Genomic DNA, 16277 nt, shown 5'->3' on the forward strand with positions numbered 1-16277 from the left:
CTAATTAGGATCCCACTAGTTACAGTGATTGGTTAAAGGATGGTTATAATTTACAGCCAATGAAAGAAACTAAATCCCTAAACTGAGATGAAACGAAAGAAAACCTTACTCTTCCCCCCGGGGAGTCACATGTGAGGCGGATAAGGTCTGGAATCACAGAAGCCATTTGACTTTTACAAGGGTGCAGTTAAGAGATCAGCTCTGAACTATTTGAGCTAGTGCATCAAGTCTCACTTGGAGCCAAACCTTTTCATGAACCTTACAGGTAATAAATTCTCATGAATATTGAAGCTGAGTTGGGTCTCTGTCCCTGAGCCAAGTGGATCAAACCATTTGTCCCCTGAGAGACATCACAGGCTGAAGCTCTTGTCTTCCCAGAAACCTTCTCTTTCCCTTCAATTACCCTCCAACTGTGATCCTGGAGAGCCCCACCCTTACCTTCATCTCACAACTAGTGACTGACCGAAATGATCTATTTTTGTGTCTCTCATTAACTCTAGGTTAAACTCAAAGGCAGGAAGGTAAACCTTACTCATCTTTGTAAATCCAACAATTAGAAAATGCCTGCCACATAGGAGATACATTAATAAACATCTGTTGAGCTGAAGTAAGCTAGGCAGAATAATTTATTCATCTGCAGCTCAGATTGGCTGAGACTCTATTCTATGTGCTTCACATACTGCATTTTAAGTACATGAAAAATGCTTTATTTATTACAATCCTGGCCACTGGTGTTCAGAAAAATGTAGGGATCAATCCAAAACATTACTCAAAAATAAATAAATAATTCCTTCAAATCACTGTTTTGGAAGTCACTTCAGAAAACATACCAAAGGCTCCCCTTACAGATAATGGGAAAAGAAAGAATGGTCTAGAGAAGCCATGAAAGTTCTGTAGTTCTAATACAGCAGCCAACAGGAAGCCTTCGTAAAAGCGATGGGATTTCAGGAGCTATTTAAATGACCTAGCCATGAACCATACTCGGCCTTTACCACATGCTCAGTGTTATATTAGGAGCTGTAAGAAACACAGAACAGCAAATTACTCCTGCCATTTACTGAGCACCTGTTATGTTCCCACCTTCGTGCTAAACATTTACCCAGCATACAGCTACATGCTTTACTAACAACAGCCTCATTTTACACATGAGAAGACTGAAAACCACAGAGCTTAAATAATCCGTCTAATGCCAAAGAATTAAAAAATGACAATATTCAAACCAGAATCTGACTCCATTATAGCACAGTAGATCCATTTTTTAAAATAATGTATGCTGCTGCTAAGTCGCTTCAGTCGTGTCCGACTCTGTGAGACCCCATAGACGGCAGCCCACCAGGCTCCCCCATCCCTGGGATTCTCCAGGCAGGAACACTGGAGTGGGTTGCCATTTCCTTCTCCAAATGTATGCTAACAAATACAATCTAAATGATGTGAAACAGACTAAGTACTATAGAAAACCAAAGCACTTCATTATGGTGAGTTTCCTGTGAAAGGTTTCATGATAGAGGCTGGATGTAGCCTACCTCTGGACTGAGAATGCCTAGACTGAGAAGGACAGATGGAATGAAAAGGAATCAAAGGGAAAAGCAGAGGAAATTTCTGCAAGAGGAAAGAGAACATATTAGGAAAAGATACAGAGGCAGCTAGATTTGATATAATGAAATGGATCAAGTTTTACCAATAGGGCACGAAATGTAAAAGCAACAGATTGAAAAGATGACAATATCTAAGGGATGCTTCCTCAAAAAGCATTGAAATAATTAGGAAGGTTTGGAGATTTCATCAGAATTTAAAATCTGATGTTTATCTCATTAATCTTAACCATGATGAGAGAAAAATAAGCATTGTGATTTGAAATGCTAATTGCAAGATCTAAGGACAAACTGACAAAAAGACCTGGCAAAACCACTGTGAAAGAATTTTGGAAATCGGTATTTTTCACTTCCAAAGAAAAAATTCTGTGACTGTGGGGATGGGTGAGTGAAAGCAAGAAAGTTCCATTATGGCAACTTCATGAAATGAGTATTTATTTAAAAGTGTATCCCATTTCCTGGTGATAAAATATCATCCAGTCAAAGCTTTAACATGATGCATAAACTGGTAATCAATTATATGTTGATTGCCTGCTAGTTTAACTGTTATAATTTTACTAAATTATAGCCCATTCACTAAAATGGTCTGTAGCCTTGTGTGTGTGCGTGTGTGTGTGTGTCTATGTGTGCGTGCACCCATCTCGGTTCCTTCCACCATGCATGACCCAGAGCATTTTCCATCATTCATTATTATAGCAACAAGGGGCCCATAGAGGGTAGTTCTGAATACCATTTCCTCCCTTTTTCTGCTGTCTTTTTCTTCCCGTGGAATCTATGTAGCAGAGTAAGGGCAGAGGCGTACATGAAGGGAGACTACCATTACTCAGCATGCTACATGCTTTCTGAATCTCTCTATGCTCATATTTCTTTTACACACTGAGGAAAAATACAAGTGAAGAAATGCAAACGTGACCTGTGGCCAAGCGCATATTGCAGTTCAGCATGCAGCTGTCAAAAAGACTTGGTCCTTCTCCAAGTCTGACAAACACATGAAAAACAGCTGTATAGGTAGTCCAAAGGCAGACAGGAAACATCAAGAGGCTGATGCATACGAACAGAAGAGTCCAAGAGTCTGTGGAACTTCCGCTCGCTTGCCTTATGCATGCACGGAAAAAGGTTTTGTTGTTGTTACAGAAAAACTGAAATGCTAACTTATTAATCTTTATGCAAACGTAACTCAAAAATGATACAACATGTTTGCTGTGAGCAAGGATGGAAAAATGTTCAAAGTAGGATTTCAACAGATACTGACTTAAAAACAATGGTAGGTGGATTTCTACAGCCTGCAAGATTGTAAACTTTCCATTAAATATCATTTCTTAAAGCCCTAAGAAAACAGGGGAAATCAACAAATAGGATACATGTGTTGAGCTAAATGGTTAACATTTTTAAGTATGTACCAGGAAAAAATTATACAAATTCTCAACTATTATTCAAGTGTTACCCCAATAAATAACTTCATGAGAGTAATTACTTTAAGACTCAAAAAAATAAAAATTGGGACTACATACTAACTCTTCCTATGAACTTGCCTCTTGACATTTTAATGTGTCTCTTTTTAATAGGAACTTTAATACACTTACAAAGACCACTAGTGTGTGTTCCACCAAGTTATTTATCACAATTTCCACCCCCCCCAACTGTGAACAAGGGTAATAACATATTATAAAGAAATTACGACCATTCATTAAATTAGCATTACATGTGACAGATTCAATATGAATGCAGTATTAGAGTTTAAAAGGAGGTCCTAAACATTATATTATCACTTGCATCCACAAAATATTGGGTGAATTACATTGTCAGATGCAATGATCATGATAGGTTTGATAATACTCTCCAGAATTCACATTCATTCAACAAATTCCACAAACATTCACTGTACCTAGCATGTGCTAGGAGAGACAGTTGCTACTCTCAGAACATGGGAGTTATAACAATGTGAGTACAGAGGTATACTAAAATAATTTAAAAGATGATGTATGGAAGTATGATTAACAGTATCTGGAAAAATTAAGAAAAGCTTCAGAAGAGAAATAACACTTGGGTTTTGCAGGCTGAGAAAGAGTTTGCCAGACATTCAGGAAAGCAAAAGCAGAAAGCACCCCATTCAAAGTCTTGGATTACAGGATTAAAAGAGAGCCACGTTTGAAGAGGAATAAGATCAGTAAACACTGAGGGAGGATGTTGAGTGGTGGGAGACACTGCTGATACAGATGGCAGGCATTCTCATCAGAACTGATGGCAAAGCCACAGCTGAAGCCCAGATTTGCTGCAAACTTATTTCAGCCCTGAAAGCTCTAGCAGGTTTCCTCGTCTGCAAAGCAGTTGTATAGGAGAAGATTGTATGATGCCATAGTCAGGACAAAATACAAAAAACATATGCTGGCTGGTACCTGGTAAGCTTTCAATAAATGGTAAGTAATTAATGTTACTGGATTACTAGTTTCTTACAGACCAAATTATGTGAATAATTTAAAATTATAAGGAAAAAAATCCTTCAGACCAAAAAGGATAAAATTTAATGTGGGAAGAAGCACACACCAAATCAGAACTTCACCCTTTCTGCCAAAGCAAAGGGTTTTTTTTAAGACTTCAAGAACTATGGAAAATCTCTCAAAACCTAGGTCTGTGTGCGTTTCTGTCTATCCAACATGATTTTCTATTTTAAGCTTACTTTCCTCAAAATGGCAATTTCTCTAACATGGTCACTACTGAAATCTCTAAAGAAGTACATTATGAGTGCGTCTGAAAGCCCTCTCTGTCAATGAGCTGCCCCTGCCTCTGTTCCCTCCCCCAACACACACACACCCAGATTCTTCCCCGAACCCCACCCTGCCTCTCTTTTATTGATGTTTTTTGCAGGATGACATAAGAAAGACAAGATAGATGATATCATACAGCAGAGCCCATTATTTATTAGCATTCCTTTCTTCTCTCTCATCCAAAAGGAAAATTCTTAAACAGTGAGGGTTGGGGATCTATTTTTTTTAGTAACTGGTTTGAAAGTGAGATAAATTTCTCAAGGTAATAACTAGCCATGATAAGAAATCCAGAAAACTCTTGCCCCAAAAATATTCTAAAAAGAAAACAATTTATGTATTTTGTATAAATACTAATTTATTTGCAAATATTATCAGTCCCATAAAGAAATAACTCCAAAAGCTAAATATTTGCTTTTTGTATATTATTAACTCTCAATCCTAAAATCATCAGTGTATTAAAAGTTTACATCCCTGAATTCATTATAGCCAATTAAATTAAGTTGTGAAAAAAATAATGCCAGGAGATTCTTAGCTGAGGTTCAACTTCATCTAAACTCATACAATTTAAAAGGCAAATCAAAATGAATCGGGGATACTGACAACAAGGACTTTAAATTTCCTGAACTGTCAATTCTTATCACAAGGTTCGATGTGCCACTTAACCACTGTTTGGCCTATTAAATGTCCTTGGACTCTCCTAAAAGAAGCAGTTAAAATATCATATCCTGAGTTAAAGTCATAAAAACAAATACACCAAAGCAATCATCTTAATATACAGATGCAATCATGTTGTCAACCAACTCAAAAAATTCAAAAGTACACCAGCATCTTCAGAAATAAGTAGAAATTAATAAGTAGGATATCCAAAGAACTCTTCGATGTATCTGCTCAATGAACTCTAACTACTCCCTCTCATCCAATCCCGACCACCAAAGACTTCAGGTAACATGGGGTTCTCAGGTAACATAAGCTTGTCCAAAGGCCCTTATGTGTTTATTACTGTAAGTCCAATGCACCTCAGGTACCATTCCCCCATCTTAACCTCATAAAATCCTTCTAGATGTCCTCCATCCCCAGGATCCAACTCCACCACTTTGAAGCTTTCTCCAATCCCCTTCAGGCATAAATAATCCATTCTCCCTCTTTTCTTTCTTAGTACATTCTGCATCACTGCCTGTTAGTGCTGACAAAATTTTTCCTGGTGATACAGCTAAATTTGGCATATCTCTCTCCCCTCTTCAGCTTCCATAAGTGAATAATAAAAGCCTTGAAGGTAAGTCAATTTTGTTTTCATTGTCTAGCTCACAGTATTGAGTATAGTCCCTTATAAGTTGGTACTCCAAAAACACCTGTTCATGTCAAGTGAATCCTCATGAAAGTAGAAAACCATGTCAAACTGTAGAACTAGATACAGGATGCTAATGATCATCAAGTAGCCCAAGATATTTGACAATATTATCATAGTCACATGAAAGCCCCATGAAATCTGGCATTACGCTTTACTCCCCACACCTTTCTACCCCAAATCATCCCCAGGACATGCTGCTAAGTGGCTTCAGTCGGGTCCGACTCTGTGTGACCCCATAGACGGCAGCCCACCAGGTTCCCCCATCCCTGAGATTCTCCAGGCAAGAACACTGGAGTAGGTTGCCATTTCCTTCTCCAATGTATGAAAGTGAAAAAATAAAGTGAAGTCGCTCAGTCATGTCCGACTCCTAGCGACCCCATGGACTGCAGCCCACCAGGCCCCTCCGTCCATGGGATTTTCCAGGCAAGAGTACTGGAGTGGGGTGCCATTGCCTTCTCCACCCCAGGACATAGCAGAACTCAATAAACATTTGTTGAATGAATGAATACCAGCAAAGTAAATGTGGTATGAAAAAGGCCCTGAAATTATTAGTTTTAACACATGACACTTAAAGAAACTAAATTCTAAATTATTTCAGGGCTTAGTATTATGTCAAAAGACAAAGTATTTACTATATGCACATTAGAGACACTAGGAAATACTAAGCGGAGGGGGAAAAGATTAAGGATAACACTGCTTTTAAGAAAGATAAAAGCCTAATGGAAAGACATAGGAGATACAGGTAGGGTGGGGGAGGACAGCAAAAGGAAAATATATGCATGGGAAGGGAAATCACTTAACCATAAAGAATAAACTGTGGCAGCCCAAAGAGGATACAAAAGAAAAAGAATGATCTTTAAATCTATCAGTATTTTATAAAACTCTAACTTCAAAACCATACACAGATTAAGCCTAAAAGCTTTAGAAATTATTAGAGCACTGAATAAAGTCTTCCTCTGGGTAATATGAAACAAACAATTATCACCATAGGAAAAGTACCCCAAAAAAGGGTACTAAACAGGACGCATGCTTGCTCATTCAGTCATGTCTGACTCTTTGTGACCTTGTGGACTGTAGCCCACCAGTCTCCTCTGTCCATAGGATTTCCCAGGCAAAAATATTAGAGCAGGTTGCCATTTCCTTCTTCAAGGAATCTTTCCAACCCAAGGATCAAACTCACGTCTCCTGCATTGTAAGCGGATTCTTTACCACTGAGCCACCTGGGTTGCTGCTGCTGCTTAAGTCACTCAGTCATGTCCAACATTTTTTGCAACCCATGGACTATAGCCTGCCAGGTTCCTCTGTCCATGGGGATTCTCCAGGCAAGAATACTGCAGTGGGTTGCCATGTCCTCCTCCAGGGGATCTTCCTGACCCAGAGATCGAACCCAGGTCTCCTGAGTTGCAGGTAGATTCTTTGCCATCTGAGCCACCTGGGAAGCCCCATTAAATAGGATACTCTTCAAGTATTTCTTGTTCTTAGATCAAGATGGTATATCATAAAAGAACAAATTGAGTAAACATGGGAAAAGTAACAAATAGAGTACAAAGTAGAGGAAAATACATAGTGGAAAGAGCAATGATTTTGAATCAAAAAGACTACATGGTCATGTAGTAACCAGGATGTTGGAAATGGTTCAGGTCAGAAGTTCCCATCTTTATTTGCTAAAGTCCTTGCTAAAGCAGTGATCCCAGGCTCTTGAACCTCACTAATGTATAAAATTTCAGAAACTACTGGGGAAGATCATAGGTTGTAAACTGCCTGATAAAGAGATTTAAAAAAATAAATAAATAAAGACTATCATCACCAACATTATCTATATAGACAATGTAAAATAAATAAGTACGAAGTAGAAAATGTCAGTACTAAGCACAGCCCTTTAATTGAACAAATTTTAGCTTTATAAAAAATTTACTATATTATTTAATTTTTCTTCATTACCCTAAGAACATTTAAAACTTTAATGGGGCATAGCATTTGAAAGCCATTAGCTTATCCCAGCATGAACCACTTTTAAGAACTCCCCATGTTAGCACTTATATACCACTAGTAATTAAAAAAAAAAACTCGGAAAACAAGCACAAAAAGTTTTTTATTTATAAGAAGAAAGGAAAAACTGGTTTAAAACCTATTGAGACCTAGGTTAGATAAGGAAACAAGCATTTTTCATAATATGTTGGTTCTTTACAAACTTACCACTATCGGGTTTCTGGAATCAAAAAGTGAGGCAAAGGCTCCCTCTGCTGACAAATAGACAAAGAATCTAATCCTATCAAACAGCAATCAACTTTTCAAAAATTTTGCCACTAACTGGATATCACATGGGCATTTACTGTTCTCTATCAAAGACTAGTTTTACTTTATATCCTAAAACACTGAAATATATCTCCATCTGACACAAATGTGAAAGACATGTATAACTAGGCAACACTCCATATGTATTTCAATAGATCTTTCTAAACTGGCTTTCAAATTTCTTGGTGTCTACTCTATGCTCTAAGGGTTAACTGAGCTTGAATGTCATACAAAGAGGAAATTAAAGAAGCTAAAGAACTGAGGTGGGTTTCAAGAGATTGCATAGAACAAAAGTAACAATTTCTGAATGCAGTGACAACCTTCTCTCATAGAAATCTCATGAGATTAAGCAAATCAAAGAATTCAAAACTAACAATAGCAGGTTACAAGCACTTGCCCATATACTATTAACACACCCATCTCTAGCAACTATTCTGTAACTTGGGAAGATCAAGAGCTATCATTCTTATTCAACTGCAGAGAGACCTAAGGCTCAGGAAGGTTCGATGGTTTGTTAAGGACACACAACCAGTTAGCAGCCAAGCGAGAATTAAGCCTAATTCTTTTTTTTTTTTTTTTAATTTTATTTTATTTTTATTTTTTTTATTTATTTTATTTTTAAACTTTACATAATTGTATTAGTTTTGCCAAATATCAAAATGAATCCGCCACAGGTATACATGTGTTCCCCATCCTGAACCCTCCTCCCTCCTCCCTCCCCATTCCATCCCTCTGGGTCGTCCCAGTGCACCAGCCGCAAGCATCCAGTATCGTGCATCGAACCTGGACTGGCAACTCGTATTCTTAGTCTGCTTCTCCGACCAAAAACTACGCATAAAATAGATACTCTAATGACAATCTCCAAATTCTTTTCTGATTTCAAATTTAACATAGCCGAACATCACAAATACATTCAGGGTGCTTATAAATGGGGCTTCCCAGGTGGCACAGTGGTAAAGAATCTGCCTGCCAATGCAGGAGACTCAGGTTCAATCCCTGAATCAGGAGGATCCCCTGGAGGAAGAAATGGCAACACGCTAGAGTTTTCTTGCCTGGAAAATTCCATGGACAGAGGAGCCTGGCAGGCTACAGTCCACGAGGTCACAAAGAGTCAGACACAACTGAGCACACACACAAGCACATGCTGATAAATAACATCAGATTTAAATACAAAATGTTAAAGATTTCACTTTGGCAGACAAAACTTAATATAGCCTCTTGGTGAATTCCTCACTGTAATTTATTTACTTTTGTCTTATTTCTAAAAGGATTGCTTGAAGAGGCAAATAAAACTAAAGAAATTATAAAATAAGTAGATGAGAACAGCAGATAAAACCCTCATTTTCCCAATAAAAGTACAGAGTAAAATGTTTATTAAAAGCAGTATTTTTGAGTATATCAATATGCTGCCTCCCCTTAAAAACGGTAAATAAAATTCAGGAGCCAAACACCAAGTGAAAGTGAGAACCACAAAGGTAAACAGAGCCCCTGGGGCATTCTCCTAAACCATATACCCTCAGCATCAGTTTTCATAATCTCAAAATGTCAGATGGTAAAGAAGAAAAACAGCAGGGCCCACTCTATGTAGGAAATCCAGTTGAGCCTGTATATTATCTTTCTCCCCCTAGTATAAAGCTAAGACCACAAAGGGCTTTACTCTTACAGTAAGGAGAACTTAGAAATAGCATCACCCCACCCACCGCCCCCCGCCCCCACACACACACACATACATGCCCAAGAGAAAGCAAAATGCATGTCTCAAAACTTGGAACAAGATGAAGGAGAACATTCTCTCCTAAGAATTCACAAACCCCAAGCTGATCTTAATGTGGGTTTTCAGACCAAATTCACTCTATTGATTTGCCCAAGAAGCCTCAATCTGTGGTCAGTATAAAGTGATCCTGGGTGAGAAGTACCACCAAGCCGCTGACAAAAGAAAACTCAAATCCTTGAAGGAACACACCAATCATTCCCATGGATAGAGTTCCAAGAATATGACTTCGCAGGCAAAAATCCCAATGCACAAGGAACAGGAGGCAATATGAGCAAGAGACAGCAAAAATACTAGAAAGCAGCATCGGAACTGCAAAGACTTCATTCACTGAAATTATCAACAAAGAATAAAATTACCACACCCAGCACAGCAAAAAATAATAAAATTATCAAAAAAAAAAAACAAAGAGAGAGAGAGAAAGAGACATGAACAACAACGTAAGATGGTCTAATGTATCTAATTGGATTTTCATTATGAGACAATGAAGAGAATTTGAGAGAGGCAATATTTAAAGAAATAACAACTGAAGATTTTCCAGAATTGTTGAAAAGCATCAATCCTAAGATCTAGGTTTACGCCAAATAAATTGAAAATAGGATAAGTAAAAATAAATCTTCCCTTAGATGCCTGACAGAGAAACTGCAGAACACCAAAGAGAAAAGAAATGTTTTAAAAGCAATAGAGAAGACTGATAAACTAGCAAAAGAATAACAGCTAGACTAAGAGATGACTTTTTAACATCAATGTTTCCCAGAACAGAGCAGAATATTATCTTTTGTGGAGCAGGAAAAATAACTGTCAACAAAAAACATTGAATTCAACAAACATTGAATTCAACTGTCAACAAAACACTGAATTCCCAGACTTCCTCCCATCTCCTCCAAAAATAATAATAATAATAATGTTATTACAAAGATTCCACTCACAATAACCAAGGCAATTAAATTCCTAACACACTAAGTCAACTTTCAGATCTTAACTTCCTTAGGAAGGCCAAATTAAGTAAGGCCGAACTAAACAATATATGCCTAAAATATACCCTCACCATCATGGCATCTTTTCCTTCATAGCACTTGTGCTTCTATACCTACTTCTATGATTATAAGCTTAATGTATGTCTCCCTCTCCAAACTTAACAAGGTCACAGACCTCTATTGTTGTTGCTGTTCAGTTGCTAAGTTGTGTTCAGCTCTTTGTGACCCCCATGGACTGTAGCCCACTAGGCTCCTCTGTCCATGGGGTTTTCCAGGCAAGAATACTGGGGTGGGTTGCCATTTCCTTCTCCAGGGGACCTTCTCAGACCAGAAATGAAACCCACACCTCCTGCATTGGCAGGAAGATTCTTTACCACTGCTGCTGCTGCTAAGTTGCTTCAGTCCTGTCCCACTCTGTGTGACCCCATAGACGGCAGCCCACCAGGCTCCTCTGTCCCTGGGATTCTCCAGGCAAGAACACTGGAGTGGGTTGCCACTTCCTTCTCCAATGCATGAAAGGGAAAAGTGAAAGTGAAGTCATTCAGTCGTGTCCGACTCTTCGTGACCCCATGGACTGCAGCCTACCAGGCTCCTCCATCCATGGGATCTTCCAGGCGAAAGTACTGGAGTGGGTTGCCATTGCCTTCTCCCTTTACCACTGAGCCAGCAGTGAAGCCCACACAGACCTCTATACTTATCACCATATTGCTGCTACAGTGCTTGGCACATAAGTGAAAGGAAAGGAAGTGAAAGAAGGAGGGAGGGAAGAAAAGAGGCAGGAAGATATAACCAACAAGTAAGCAATCAACATAGATAAAACTAAAATTTTTACTAAAAAGCATAAAAGGACAGCTAAATGAATAATAAGACATATTATATTCCTGGATGGAAAGAATCAATATATAAACATGTCAGTTATGTATTAAAATAATCTATAGATGTGATGCAATGCCAGACAAAATTCCAGCATCATTTTTTTCATGGAACTCAATAAACTCTCTTTCAAGCCTGAAAGGAAAGTGAAAAAAAAACAAGAATAACATAAATATTTAAAAACAAGACCAATAAAGAATGATTACTCATCCCACATATCAAAACATACTATACATTAATTTTTAAGACAATATTTGTATTTTATAGATACACTATTTATGGACAAATAAATCATTGGCATTCTTTATAGACATGCTATTTATAGACATAAATCAAGGGAAAGGAATAGAGTCTAAAATAAATGACTAAATGGATAATGCACATTTTTATAAGATATTTCAAAGGATATTCATAAATGGCACTTGGACAACAGGACATACATTTGGGGAAAAAATTAAATTAGAGCCCTGCTGCTGCTGCTGCTGCTCAGTCGCTTCAGTCGTGTCCGACTCTGTGCAACCCCAAAGACGGCAGCCCATCAGGTTCCCCTGTCCCTGGGATTCTCCAGGCAAGAACACTGGAGTGGGTCGCCATTTCTTTCTCCAATGTGTGGAAGTGAAGTCGCTCAGTTGTGTCCAACTCCTAGCGACCTCATGGACTGCAGCCTACCAGGCTCCCCCGCCCATGGGATTTTCCAGGCAAGAGTACTGGAGTGGGGTGCCATCGCCTTCTCCAAATTAGAGCCCTGCTACAAATAATTAGAGCCCTACTACATATAATATCTAAAAACAAATTCCAGAAAGTTAAGAAAACATGTGAGAATATTTTAGAATCACAGTGTAAGAAAGATCTTCATTAGAAAGATACAAAGATCAGAAGCCATTACAATAAAGATCAAAACATTTAACATCAGAAAAAAACTAAAGTATTTGTACCATTAAGAAAATGAACAAAGTTAAAAATCCATCATTCACAAGACACAACCTTGGGCAAACTGCTTAATCTTATCAAGCCTAAATTTTCTTGTGCCTGAAATGAAAATAATGACCTAATTTACAGGGTTGCTTTGAGAATTAAATGAGAAAGTTGAGGTTAAATCCTTACCATAGTCTAAGGTGGGAGCACGTAGCAACTGCCCAATGAATATTTTTTTGCTACTATTTTTAAATTAAGAAAATATCACACATCACTTTTGCCCATTACATGGAGATTTTGAACTTTTAAAAAATGACAATATCTGACCTTGGCACAGATAATACACATAGCGGAGAAAATAGTACATTTGGGCTATCTCTCAACATAAAACAATTTACAATGTGTATCAGAAGCTTTTGGTCTCAAGTGTCTAGCCTTAGGTTTTTTTCATTTGTTTTTATTTTTATTGGGCTATAGGGGATGGATTAGGAAATACCTCTGCAGTTCACGTCCCACTGGGGAAATATCCGTTCTGATTTTCCTGGGCTGGCTTTTGGAACTTTCTTTTTCTTGGAGCCACTGCTCTTGCTGGCAGCTGTCTCTTCAGGTCCACTGCTGAGTGGCTTCTACTTGGAAGAGAATTTCCTCTCTTTCTTGGGGACACTCTTGTTCCCTTACTCTAACCAGTTCGCTCATCTTTGAGCAAAGGTTTTCTAATCATGAGAAGACTTCCACTGCCAGCTCTCTCTTCAAGATCACTTCTTCAAGATCTCTTCAAGATCACCAGTTCCTCCTTGGGAAAAAGATTTCTTTTTCTACGGTTTGGAGAAGGAGACAGCTGGGTCTTCTATTCCATTCTCCTGAGGAGTTTCCTGGGGCTTTTGCCTCTTCTTCTTCATGGGTCTTCCACTTGTTTCCTCACATCCCTTTGAAAAACTACTGCTGTTTTCTGAAGATATCAGGGAAATTGCAGCCAGGTGTTTCTTTTCCTTCTTCAAGCGTTTCTTCTCCTGTTTCTCCAGCTTCCTAGTAATCCCAGCAACCACTTCCTGTGAACCACTGCCTCCTTCATGACATCCAAATTCTTTCGTGAAATCTCTCCAATCTCATAGAAAGGCAGCTGCCCCTCAACTTATTCTAGAAGCTTCTTCCCAAATACAAATTGCCTCAGAGAAACAATGAATTCATGAGGCAATACTGCATTTGTTTGCCAGGTATCGGGAGATACCGCCTTTGTTCTTGGCAGCTGCTGGGCCAATGAAGGTAGAGTAAAAACAAAATGAGTCCATATTTTGGGGAGTTAGTCCTTGTCTTCAGAGCTTGGGAAATGTGGTCCCTTTGCTGGGCCCGAGGAATCTCTCAGCACCAGGATGCCATAACATCACCCCCATAACAGAGGTCTGTAGAACTCAGGGAGCCCTGGTCAACCATCAATATTAAACCCATAGTCTTAGGGTTTTAGTAGAAAAGTAGCTGCCAGGGACTGGGGCTAGAGGACACAGAGAAAGGTTGATAAAAGGGTACAAATTTTCAACTATGAAATGAATAAGGCCTGAAGATCTAATGTAAAACATGCAGATGATAGCACTGTATAGCATAATACTGTATAATTAAAATTTGTTAAGAGAGTAGAATTTAGATATTCTCACCAAAAAAAAAAAACAAACAAACAAAAAAATAAAGTGAGTTGATGGAAGTGTTTTAAATGAAGGGAAGCCTGAAACTATGTGTACTATATCAAATCCCCATGATGTACACTTTAAATATCTTACAATTTTACATGTCAATTATACCTTTAAGGGGTTCCCTGGTAGCTCAGACGGTAAAAAATCTGCTTGCAATACAGGAGATCCGGGTTTGATCCCTGGGTTGGAAAGATTCCCTGGAGAAGGAAATGGTAATCCACTCCAGTATTCTTGCCTGGAGAATTCCATGGATAGAGGAGCCTAGTGGGCTACAGTCCATGGGATCACAGAGTTGGACATGATTGACTAACACACACACACACACACACACACACACACATGCACACACACCTCAATAAAGTAAAATAAGATAATTTTAAAAATACAATGGTCATAATTACCACTATTTCAACCTCTGTGACTGTCAGAATTTCTACTGTTTTCATAAGCTTAACCTTTTTTTTTTTTTTAGATTCCACATAAGTGAATGCAGCATTTTGTCTTTGGCTTATTTCACTTAGCATAATGCCCTCAACATCCATCCATGGTGTCACAAATGGCAGGATTTCCCTCCATCCCCTGGAGTGGGAAATGGCAACTCCAGGGGATGGCAATCATTTAAAAATGGCAATCATTTTAAAATTAGATTGTTTGCTTTTTTCTATTAAGTTGCATGAGTCTTTACATATTTTGGATATCAATTCTTTATCAGATATATGATTCACAAATACTTCCTCCCATTTCATAGTTTGCCTTTTCATTTGGTTAATGGTTTCCCTTGCTGTATAGAAGCTTTTTAGTTTTATGTAATCCCACTTTGGGGGGGATTGAGGCTTTTTCCACCAGGGATTTTTTTTTTTTTAAACTTTACATAATTGTATTAGTTTTGCCAAACATCAAAATGAATCCGCCACAGGTATACATGTGTTCCCCATCCTGAACCCTCCTCCCTCCTCCCTCCCCATACCATCCCTCTGGGTCGTCCCAGTGCACCAGCCCCAAGCATAGAATGGAACTGGAGGAATCAACCTGCCTGACTTCAGGCTCTACTACAAAGCCACAGTTATCAAGATAGTATGGTACTGGCACAAAGACAGAAATATAGATCAATGGAACAAAATAGAAAGCCCAGAGATAAATCCATGCACATATGGACACCTTATCTTTGACAAAGGAGGCAAGAATATACAATGGATTAAAGACAATCTCTTTAACAAGTGGTGCTGGGAACTCTGGTCAACCACTTGTAAAAGAATGAAACTAGAACACTTTGTAACACCATACACAAAAATAAACTCAAAATGGATTAAAGATCTCAACGTAAGACCAGAAACTATAAAACTCCTAGAGGAGAACATAGGCAAAACACTCTCTGACATACATCACAGCAGGATCCTCTATGACCCACCTCCCAGAATATTGGAAATAAAAGCAAAAATAAACAAATGGGACCTAATTAACCTTAAAAGCTTCTGCACATCAAATGAAACTATTAGCAAGGTGAAAAGACAGCCTTCAGAATGGGAGAAGATAATAGCAAATGAAGCAACTGACAAACAACTAATCTCGAGAATATACAAGCAACTCCTACAGCTCAATTCCAGAAAAATAAATGACCCGATCAAAAAATGGGCCAAAGAACTAAATAGACATTTCTCCAAAGAAGACATACAGATGGCTAACAAACACATGAAAAGATGCTCAACATCACTCATTATCAGAGAAATGCAAATCAAAACCACTATGAGGTACCGTTTCACACCAGTCAGAATGGCTGCGATCCAAAAGTCTACAAGTAATAAATGCTGGAGAGGGTGTGGAGAAAAGGGAACCCTCTTACACTGTTGGTGGGAATGCAAACTAGTACAGCCACTATAGAGAACAGTGTGGAGATTCCTTAAAAAACTGGAAATAGAACTGCCTTATGATCCAGCAATCCCACTGCTGGGCATACACACTGAGGAAACCAGAGGGGAAAGAGACACGTGTACCCCAATGTTCATCGCAGCACTGTTTATAATAGCCAGGACATGGAAGCAACCTAGATGCCCATCAG

At 38.5% G+C, this 16277-nt stretch overlaps 1 protein-coding gene and 1 non-coding gene across 6 annotated transcripts in view; both read right to left on the reverse strand.

The window, feature by feature from the left end:
• The window catches only part of BBS9 (Bardet-Biedl syndrome 9), a 481177-nt gene that overhangs the window by 368131 nt on the left and 96769 nt on the right, over positions 1-16277 (reverse strand). Inside the window, exon 1 of one of the 5 annotated variants that reach the window (XM_055590435.1) lies at positions 13033-13474. The exons of the other annotated variants lie outside the window; for them this stretch is intronic. The gene's annotated coding sequence lies outside the window, so the exon portion shown is untranslated. Of the gene's footprint in view, positions 1-13032; positions 13475-16277 lie in introns of those variants that run through there. 5 annotated transcript variants of the gene reach the window in all.
• Positions 13890-13974, reverse strand: LOC129659741 (small nucleolar RNA SNORD86). Its single transcript, XR_008718216.1, has one exon. It is a non-coding gene; the product is annotated as a small nucleolar RNA SNORD86 (small nucleolar RNA).

This window comes from Bubalus kerabau, chromosome 8, assembly GCF_029407905.1.
Source record: "Bubalus kerabau isolate K-KA32 ecotype Philippines breed swamp buffalo chromosome 8, PCC_UOA_SB_1v2, whole genome shotgun sequence".
Taxonomy (NCBI): domain Eukaryota; kingdom Metazoa; phylum Chordata; class Mammalia; order Artiodactyla; family Bovidae; genus Bubalus; species Bubalus kerabau.